Below are 11,273 nucleotides of genomic sequence, written 5' to 3' on the forward strand. Positions count from 1 at the left end.
AGCACACAGTCAGAGAGTCGCCGAGTGGCCCATGACCAATGAGGCACGGGACCAACACACACCGGGAAGCACACAGTCAGAGAGTCACCTAGCGGCCCACAAGGCACGGGACCAACACACACCGGGAAGCACACAGTCAGAGGGTTGCCGAGCGGCCACAGGAGGCACGGGACCAACACACTCCGGGAAGCACACAGTCAGAGGGTCGCCGGGAGGCCACACGAGGCACAGGACCAACACACAACGGGAAGCACACAGTCAGAGAGTCACCGAGTGGCCCACGAGGCACGGGACCAACACACACCGGGAAGCACACAGTCAGAGGGTCACCGAGCGGCCACAGGAGGCACGGGACCAACACACTCCGGGAAGCACACTGTCAGAGGGTCGCCGGGAGGCCACATGAGGCACAGGACCAACACACACCGGGAAGCACACAGTCAGAGAGTCACCGAGTGGCCCAGGAGGCACGGGACCAACACACACCGGGAAGCACACAGTCAGAGGGTTGCCAAGTGGCCACACGAGGTACAGGACCAACACACACCGGGAAGCACACAGTCAGAGGGTCACCTAGCGGCCCACAAGGCACGGGACCAACACACACCATTTGTTTTGCTTTCAAAATATTCTAGCTGGAAAATAAGTTTGAAAGTTTGATTTGGGGAGCAAAAGCTAGCTAGGGACTAACTCCAGCTGATCTGAGCAATCTGATATTCACATCCATATTCTGAAAAGGAACATCCCCTTCCCTAATATACTAACTCTGCCCACAGAAGCCAGGTGGCCAGGAAAGGGGTGAGACAGTTTCCTATGGTGGGGCCTGCTTACACACGGGCCTGAGCTCCCCACAATATTCTTTTCAACTGTGTCCACAATCTGGGAGTCAGATTGCAGAGGAGACCATGCTACTCCCTTCAGCTGCAGAGCCCCAAACTACAAGTTCAAAGAAAAGTGTTGGGGCTGGCTGGAAGCTGCCCAGCTGACCCCAGCTCCCCTAAGCCCTTTGTCTTGTTAAGTGATTAGAAAAGAGGACCATTTCCAGACACAATGCAGACCCAGGCTGATAACTTCTTATCTAGGGCAGAATCATCCTGGGTGGACAAACACTGTTTATTTTCCCTGTACACAGAGCGTTTCACACAAGTCCAATGACAGAACCGCTCTTGCAGTGAGTGGGGGTGTAGAGAAGATGTCACTCTGTCCTCTTCTATAAGCCAAAGGCACTGGTTCTTAGGAAGGTCACTACCCCCAGGCAGACTCTGCAGCTTCCCCTCAGGAAAGCGACCTCGCTATTCCAAAAAGTGCCTCCCCATGCCCGGCAATGTGAGGGTGGTGGTCAGGGCAGCCTGCCCTGCCAGTGCCCAGGGCCACGCTGCAGAACCCCCTTTCTCTCCTCTAATTTGAGCGACTGGTCCCGGAGCATTTGAGCAGCCTCTGGTCTTGCTGTCCTGCCTCCCTGTCCTCACCTATGATGACAGCTGTGTGACCTGCCTCCCTGTGCTGTGAGGACGCGCGGAGCTGGCACACTGGGCTGCTGAGAAGAAGCCTGGCTCCCCATGGTGCGCCGTGTGGGTGCCCACAGGCCCCTGTGCCCAAACATGGTGTGTGCTGAGACAGAATTGCCAGTGTTAACGCAGGCTCTCCCCTGCCCTTGTGCCCACTCTCCTTCCCGGGCCCACACTGAGGAGCACTGTCCCTCATGGAACAATGTGTGGAGGCTGCAGGTCCTTACTTGCCCTTGGAAGAGCCACTGGCCTAAGTGCCTGACAGACCAGTGTCACTGGGGTAGGTTTGCTGTTTCCCCAGTCACAGATGAAGGGCACAGGAGGGGGCGGGCGGGGGCGGGCGAGGGCAGGAGGGCAGGGGGTGCCTGAGAGACCTGGGAGGGTGGAGGTATTCCCCAGGTTGTCTGGGGGAAACAGTCCACACCCCGGGTTCCTCTTACAATTGGATCCAGAGGACCACCAGCCATGAGCAGCCAGCCACATGCTGTGTCCCTGAAAAGGCCCAACCTCTGGATATTCCACGTGGACTGCCCCAGCCAGTGACCCTGGACAGTCTCTGGCACTCCCAAGTGGAGGTGGGGGCAGGGCACAGCCCAGACCAGCCACGAACCTTGGGGGCAACCGCAGGACACACAGCTGTGTCCAGGAGGCACTTGGGGCAGAGATTACAGACATGGACCTGCGTGTGAGAGAGAGACCTGGTGTGTAGCAGGGGGTGGCAGGGGTACTATGTGGTGTGTGTGTATAGTGTGTAGTGCATGTGCCTGAGGTATGGTGTGCGGCACGTGTATATGTGTGTCTGTGTGCAGCATGTGTGAGTATATGATGTGTGTGGCAAGTGGTATATAGCACGTGCAGTGTGTGTGAATGTGTGATACGTGTGTCTCTGCGGGGTGTGTACATGGTAAAGGAGTGTGGTATGTGTGCGTCTGCGTGGTGTGTCATGTGCAGTGTGGGCAGTGTGTGGCGTGTGCTGTGTGAGTGGCATGTGTGCTGCCCCTCTGTACACAGGGCACTTTCCGAGTCTACACGCAGGAACACTGGGCATGGCTTCCCCGGCAGGGGGACGCAGAAGCCAATCTGAAGGGCTGGTGGGAAACACACAGCCCAAGGTCACGTTCAACTACACAGTGGTGGAGCAGGGTCTGGACTTGGAGGACTGGAGCCTCAGTTTCCCCCCATGTAAGACAGTGATAATGAAAGTCTCTTTGGCTGGTTGGGGGTTGGGGGCCCTACCTGTCCCAGCTGCCACTCCAGCAGTAAGAGCCCCAGGGGTGCTGTTGAAGCTCTTGCTGGTACTGCTCATCCTGCCCCACAATAATGTTATTTTAATATCATAAAATATTAAAGCAGTAAAATACCTTCTCCAGGCACTGGGATAATCTGTTCTTCCTATCCTCTAGAAAGCTCCAATGCCTGAGTTAAGACCATATAGGGTGCAACACTTAGCAAAGTGTTCTCAAATACAAAATCATCTCACACCACCACCCACCCTGCCAGGGGGGCAGCAATCGCCACAGACAGGAGAACGGGGAAGGCCACGCAGGCTGCAGGACACACTGGAAGCTGTGGGCAACCCTGGAACCCAGGACTGCTCCTCCAGTTCCTTCCCTCAGACATCAGGTACGTGCTACACACCAACCTCTGTCCCAGCATTCAGTAAACAAGTAGGCAAAGGTCATCGCTTGTGTGGCAGGAGAGTGAGGACCGTCAAGAGCAAGTGTCTCGAGCCATTCAGTCCTGGGTTCCTCAGGGCGTGATAAGTCAGGTGGAGGGAGAGAGGGAGGAAATGAAGGAAGGGAGGAGGGAAGAAAGAAAGAAAGAAGGAGAGAGAGAGACGAAGGGAAGGGAAGGGAAGGGAAGGGAAGGGAAGGGAAGGGAAGGGAAGGCAGAAGGAGGGAGGGAGGCAGAAAGAGAGAAACAATGGAAGAGGAGGCAGAAAGAAGAAAGGAAGAGAAGAAAACAGAAAGGCAGGGAGGGCCAGGGTTGGGAGTGGCCTGGGCCAGGGCCAGAGGAAGAGGTATGAGCCCTTGGAGGGGAGAGGAACCCCTGAGTGAGGACCTGAAGAAGGTGGGGAGGGACAGCTCCAGAGAGGAACAGCAGCAGAGAGGCCCCAGGGCAGAGCCCACCCAAGGTTCCCCAGAGTCACAAGGAGGCTAGAGCCTGCAGGGTCTTGGGCTGAACCGGAGGGGGTGAGACACCCACTGTGGGAACCACTGCAGGGTTTTGAACAGGGGAACAACTCTGTATGACATATTTTAACAAGATCAAGCAGCGAGTGGGCAAAGGATAGACCATGAGGCCTGAGTGGAGCCAGGAGACAGCTGGAGGCCGTGGGGAAGATGGCCTGGGGGCCCAGGGTACCCAGCCTAGTTCCTGTGGGATGTGAGAAGGGTCAAGGTGTCTACAAAATGCGGGATCTGAACAGGAGGGTGGGAATTTGTGGGGAGTGAGGGGATAAAAAGCAGAAGGTGCACTTGGATCATACTGGATTTGAGCTGTGCATCGGAGACCCCAGGGGAGTATGGGGGATGCAGAGGCTGCAGGAGGGCTGGGTGTCGGGGGAACTAAGGCCACATGCTACTTCAAGCCCTGACTGAGATCTGGGGGAGATCCCCAGAGGGTGGCCACGGGCGGGCCCAGGAGGGCACTGAGGACTGCACCCTGACAACCCAACACCAGGAAGCAGGGGAGAAGAGACAGGACCCAGGGCGAGGAGGGAGGTTCAGAGGGAAGGTGGGGCAGGAATCAGGAGAAGGTGCAGGACTCATCCTGCACACACTGCCAAGGACTCAGGTCAGATGAGGACCGGGGTTGGGAGCCAAAGACTGTTCCCAGCTTTATGTGAGATCTCATAAAAAATATTCCATTCTGGGGTTTGGAGCCAAAGACTGATTTCATGCACTTGCGTGGCCTCCCCTGGCCTATGGAAGCTCTTCTGCAGAGTTCACACTGGGTTTCTATCAAGGTCAATGGCAATGTGGTGGCCGCAGAAACTCAAGGATGTGAGCTTTGTATTTACCTTTGAGCATCTAGAACAAGATACCCCAGGCCAAGGTCTGGGACAAGGAGTTTGAAAAAGAGAAACACCCCAGCCATCACATTCCCTGCAGAAAGGGAGCCGGTGGTTCCTCCCCACGTCCACAGACAGAGAGCCACCAGCCTTCAAGCGAAGATAAGGCGGGTGTGTTTGCATTTCACGGGGAGGATGTCACCACACACATTCCATAGAGTATGGACACATTAGTGTATTTTCTTTCAAAAGCAAACAAAAGAACATTTCTTAAATGAAAATAATCTAAAAACTGTGATAAAGAAAAAACTCCAAAGAAACACGTTATCCTCAAATTCTTCCTAGAGTTATAGGCATTCCAAGGATCCATTTCTCTAGTACCAGAATCCAATGTCTCTGTCAGGGACGGAGAGTTCCTTAACTTCTTATGTTGTCACAGAATCACTTGTACATTGGAGGTAATAATGCCCATTGTCCACAGGTGCTGAAGAACTGAGTGAGACCAAGTGCGTAGGGGCCCGGTGTGCAGCTCTGCTCGACTGTAGCAATGATTATCCAGTGGTGATCATTCTTCACAAGAAGATGCGTTTCTACCAGAGGTCCTCCCCCATCAGCAAGCCCCGCAGTCCGAGCTGTGGGTGTGCCAGCTCCAGGTGTCCCCTCCCTGGTCCTCCCAAGTGACCCCAGCCTTGCGGAAGGAGCCCTGTCGATGTTTTCTCCTCAACATGCAAAGGATTGAGACTCTTTGCAGGATGCAGGGTGGCTGGAGAAGGAGCAGGTTGGCTAGCTGGCCATTCCAGCTCCACAGCTGTGGCTTAAAGCCAACAGTTGTGATTAGCTGTGTACACAGGTCTACATCCTGCTCCTGCCCTGGGGTGCACACCCACAGGGTGATATTCTTTATTAAGTCCTTTCCTGTCTGGTTTGGTATCAACCTCCACCCATCTGAGGAGGAGGAAATGAAAACAGTCCCAACCTCCCCGCCAAAAGCAAACGAACCCAACCCAACCCAACCCAAACCTGAACAGCCTGGTCGGAGCCCGGGCTCCACCAAGCCCCATCCTTGGTGCTCTTCTGGGTCCTGCCCATGGTCACCCTCTGGGGGTCTCCCTCAGATCTTGATCAGAACTTAGGGTCACAGCCTAGTCCCCAGAGTGGTGAAAGCTGGGGTTTCACACCCAGAATGTAAATTAGAAGGGTTTTTGGTATGATTATTTAGAAGAGTTTAAAAATCTATTTGAACCTCTATCACCTCAATAATAATTATTATTAATTAAAGAAATACCTACTGACTAGCTTTATAGAAGGCGACTGATGTGTGTTATCACTAAACTTTGAGAAAATTTGATGGCATGGGCTCCACTTCCCCTTCCACAGAAGAGGCTGCGAAGGCGTGAAGAAGGGAAGGAGTGGTATGCAGGAGGGTCCGTGCTGACGGGCAGTCAGAACTCACGCAGCCCCCGGGGAGGGTCCGAGGCTGATGAGCAGTCAGGACTCACATAGTCCCTGGGGTGCGACGCCCCCCACAGCAGTGAACCCCGGCCTCACCCCCTCCCACCACAGCCCATCCCCCCCCCCCGCAGGGAGACTACAGGGGCTCTTCCTGCCCCACCCCATGCAGGTTTGTGTACCCATTCCGTGATGTCCACACAATGACACATTTCTCAGAGCGTACTCTGTTGTAAGTGACACCTTACTGCACTGGTTTTCCCTCATGTCATCAAGCGTCGGAGTCCACTGTTATACTCCCATCATTTTTTCTCAGACACTTCATCTTCCTTTTCGTGATTCCTCCTTTGGGCTCCTTTTTCTCACTGGGGTGACATGGTTCATGTAGCCTTCCTCAGCAAAGGCAGCTGGGCTGGGATGGAACTCTGGACACCCCCTTCCTTGGATCTGCCCCTTTGCCACCACCTAGTCTGCTAGGGAGGCTCCCACTCCAGGTGGACACACACGTTTACATAATCCCTCTTTATCTTTGGAATTCCTGCCTTTTAAAATAATCCCCCCAACATTCAACAAGCCTTTCTTTCTCTCTCTCTTTCTTTCTTTCTTTCTTTCTTTCTTTTCTTTTTCTTTCTTTCTTTCTTTCTTTCTTAGTCATCCACAAGCATTTCTGATCTGGCATCTCCAGCCTGAGTTCCATCACCTCCCCCCTCTCTGCTCTCTCAGTGGAGCCACTGGGCTCCTGTATCTTCCTTTATCACCAAAAGCCCCTTTCCCCATTTGCTCCTCCGCTCTGGGGCTGCAACCATTCCCTGAATTACACTGAGATGCTAATTCACCGTGAGATTTCAGCTCCGTCCTTTCTGCCATCTCCTGCCTCTGCAGACTTAAACTCTTTTATTCTCAAAATGTTTTATCTCCGGTGATTCTCTTTTGAGCTGCAATTGCTTTTGTTTTTTAAGTAAAAGGTCTTTTTTCCTCCTAATACAATAGTTTCTAAAATGTCCCTGAGGGAGGAAGAGAATATCAGAATGATTTGTGAGGTTCTTCACGGCCCTCAGCTTCATCGGGCGCTTCTCACTGTCCACACACACAGAGAAGGAACAGCTAAGGTGAATGGATTGGGGCAGCTGGTGGGGGTTCTCTGTCACCATTCTAGTGGGAGTCATTGGGAGAGAGCAGAGAGCAAGGCACTGGTGAGCAGAGGCAGGATGGAGACAGGAGTGGGGGCTGAGCCACGGGCTGCCATTCTGAGCCACTCTGGGGACTGTGGGTGCTCCAGTGGGCCCTGTGGGAGGCTGTCCCTGGAATTATTGAGGCTCCGGGTTCACCACCCACCCTTCTGGCCCTCATGGATCTGGGAGGGGAGGGAAAGGGGCAGTGCCATGCTTGGCCCTTTGACTGGCCTGGAGCCCTGGCCCTGTCTTATCACAGCATCCGGAAGTGAACTACAGCCCCGCCCTCTCCCCTGCGGTTCCTGCTGTCTGCCGAGGGTCCTGCCAGCCCACATGCCCCATGTCACTAGGCAGGCAGCCCCTGAGGGCAATGCCATTGCTCTGTGCACAGGGGGGATGTGAGTGATGATCCCTCTGCTGAGACGCTTTGCTGCCCCTCCTCCAGCCCCCACCCAGGAGACCCACTAGGAGCTGCTGCTCCCTGAGTTTGGGGGGGTCAGTAAGGTTCTGTGGGACCCAGCGAAGGAACAACTGATCTAATTTAAACAGGGCCCACCAGGGGTCCTGGAACTCCCATGAGCACAAGACTGTGGCGGGAGGGTGTGGCAGCGGGGACTTGGCTGCACCCCCAGGCTGACTTGCATTTCTCCTGCCCCTTTCTTCCTTCCTTTACCCCCTTCTCCCCCTTCCTCCTTCACTCCTTTAGTTTTTCCCCATATAAGTCATAATCCTCCCAGGAGACAAACCCCTTCTCTAAATGGTCCCCATCAAAGCAGACACTTCTGCAGGCAGTAGGTGATTTTGACTTCCTCCAGGCAAGAGAAAAGATTACAACAGTTACAAAATGATTAAAATAAATATAGCATATTAAAAAGATGCTTGTGCCACCAAAAGGAGTCGGTCTGCTGCCAGCAGCCCACCTGGGGTCTCGCCAGCCTGGGGCTCTTCTTTCCTGCCTGAATTGGCATTAGTGTTAATTAAGCAGGATGATCTGGAAGTTGCTGTGAATCCCAGAAAGATGCTGAATGTTGTAAGGATGATTCTATTCTCTCACCTGTGGAGTCATATGACTCTCAGCCTCCAGAATAAGAAATGGAAACTGTTCAAAACTGTTCGTGGTGCAATGGGAGAGGTGAAATAGCACAGTGACCGAGTGGGGGGAGAGGGCGTTCGGCCCAAGCTGGAGCAGTGAGTAGGAAGCCATCCAGACAAGCACCCGGAAAGTCACAAGTACACTCAGCCAAGGGGACACAGGCTCCAAAGCCAAGGCGACATTGTCAGGGAAGGTAAACTGCACAACTGTATTGCCCAATTTCACCAACTCTGACGATGTTAAGATATGCACTTCAGCCGGAAGAACCATTCTTCCATCATTAAACTATGATACTTTATTATCATTTAAGGTTTTTGTTTTGTAAGTATGAAGGAGGGTTTTTGGCCCTATTTAGACATCCCTGTGTAAACATAAAATATAAGAAGAATCAATGGTGAAGTTAATCCTGACATTTCCAGGCTAACTCTTCTGAATCATCACTCTTGCACTTAGAGCCATGGTATCAAGGCTGCCCCTGCAATCTCTTCCTCTGCGCCCTGCAGGTATCAGGTGCCCCGGAGTTTCCAGGAGCAGTATGTGTTAGTCCCCTCTTCCTGCTGCAACAAATCGCCACAGTCTTAGTGGCTGAAAATAGGGTGAGGCTTGTCCCCTTGCCCAAATCTGGGTCAGAGGTCTGGCGTGAGTCTCCCTGGGCTGAGGGGGCTGTCGGCAGGATTGCCTTCCTCCCTGGGGGTCCTGGCCAGGAGGTCCTTTCCCCACCTTTACCAGTTTCTCAGGATACCTTCATTCTTTGGCTCAGCACCCTCTTCCTCCCACTTCAAAGACAGCAAGTTTGCGTCCTCTGACCCACTCTTCTGTGGTCACGGCACCCTCTGACCATGGCTGGGAAAGGGTGTCTGATTTTAAGGACGCACCTGAGGACCTTGGGCCTGCCTACATTCTCCAGAGTAATATCCCCATCACAAGGGCCTTTATTTAATTACATCTTCAAAGTTCTTTTTGCTACGCAAGGCAACTGCTTACTGGCTCTAGGGATTAGGACATGGGCATCTGTGGCAAACCACTATCCCACCCACCACAAAGCTTTTCCTGTGGTCTCCAGAGCACCCCCAGCCTCTGGCCCCTTCCTGCCAGGGTTTATGTTAGGGTTCCCTTAACATCATCAGAAGCTGTCAACATGAAGTTTTTAGGCAACCCCAAGACTCACACACAATTCTCCAATGATGCTCAACTCATTTGGTAACTGAACTGTTACGACAAGTGGTTTCCAATCCTGCACCCAGGAATCATAACCACCTGTGTCTTTTACTACGCGTGGCTACTCTCCAGCTGAAAGAGAATTTGAGGGACATGTGGCAGCTGTGTCCTGGCTTTGACGCAGATAAAATGGGAACATGTAGAATTGATTGATTTCATCCTGACAAGAAGCCTGCTACCTCAAAGTAAATTAAACCACCCTGATATCTAAGCTCAGGAGATGCCCTTTGTGATGCAGCTATGAGAACACGCCCTTGGGGTGGATAGTTGACTCAGAAATACAGATATTAAATCTCCAGGAGCAGAAAAAAGTTGCCAGGCACACACACGTGGTCTGTGGAACAATCAGAAGTTGATCCCAGGTCTCCACGCTCGCAGCTTCAGTGCACCCCACCTGCTACTCTCTCCAAGCCCAGAGACTGACCAGGGTCGGTGGTGACCAAATGCTTGGAAACCTCTGACTTTGGCAGCCCCCCCTCCAGGGTGAGCCGTGCACAGGTGAAAGCCTGCTGATGTATAATAAGGCTGAATTCCTGGAAGGGTGCTGGACATTTGGGGATCTATTTTAAATGCATGAGGGAAGGTTATTACTTAAAAGTTTGAGGTGAAACTTTACTTCCCCATCATGGTTTAGGGAAAAGAACATTAGTTTGGGGAGCTGACTGATGGGTTCAAATCCAGGCTGACCACTGATTTGCTGTGACCTTTGACAAGTTCTCCACCCTCTGCTCAGCGCCCTGCCCATGACGTGGGCACATGGTGCCTGAATCAGAGCATGGGAGAAATAGAGTCCAGGACATAGTGGGAGCTGAGGGCTCCTGTCCCTCGATTTTCTTTTATAAATAATAGTATCTACTATCCCCGCCTCCCACTGCTCGAGGAGCAAAATTAGACAGGATTTGTGATACTGTGATACTGCTCTGAATCTGGAACAGCACCAGGCAAGCAGAAGGAGTTATTATGCAGATATCGGAGTGTGCCTCACACAGGAGCACGCCATGATGCTTGTCCCCAGTGTCATGAAGATTTAATCTGCTCAGTACTACATGCTACATTCTCCCTCCTGAGCCCACCTCCCGCCACCAACTTCATGGATTCTTGCCACAGCTTCCCAGCCAGTCCCCACCCCATCTCCAGCTTCACCACCCCCAGCTCTTCCACCCAGAAGCTAGAATGATGTTTCCAAAAAGAAATTTTATTTTCAGCCTGTCTCCTGCCAAATTGTAGTCTCTCATGAGAGGGGCTTTTTGGGTGTTTTTCCCCCATGTGGGCCCAACTCTAGCGTGGTGCCTGGCGCTGGCTCAGAGGAGGACTCAGCATATGTCTGTTAAGTGAGTGGTTATGAATACAGACTAGGAGCTCGCCCTGCCCCACCCCCCACCGCCTCTCGCCCATGCAGCTAGTGATCCAAAGGCCTCCAGCTATAACATTCTGTGACCTACAGAAAAGCCCATCAAAGGGGCAATGCCAGCCCCACAACCAGAAGCACAGGCTCTGAACTCAGGGGTGACCCTATACCCATGATGAAAAGCACAAGCTCTGAACTCGAGGATCGTAAATACCGTTCCCACCACTCACCATTCAAATATTGACTCTGTGCCTCAGTTTCCTATCTGTAAAATGAGAATACCAATGATGCCTGCTGGTAGGGGTGTTATTAGGATTAAATAGTTTCCTGAGAATGCTACCTGGAACATTCCCCACCAGCCCACATTATTTTGGAACAAATCTCATGTCATCCAGAAATGGCAGCATGTGTCTCCCCCCAACTGGATAAGAACTCTTAAGTGCATTCACACACACACACACACACACACACA

Source organism: Otolemur garnettii, unplaced genomic scaffold, assembly GCF_000181295.1.
Source record: "Otolemur garnettii isolate 467f Iridium unplaced genomic scaffold, OtoGar3 scaffold00128, whole genome shotgun sequence".
Lineage (NCBI taxonomy): Eukaryota > Metazoa > Chordata > Mammalia > Primates > Galagidae > Otolemur > Otolemur garnettii.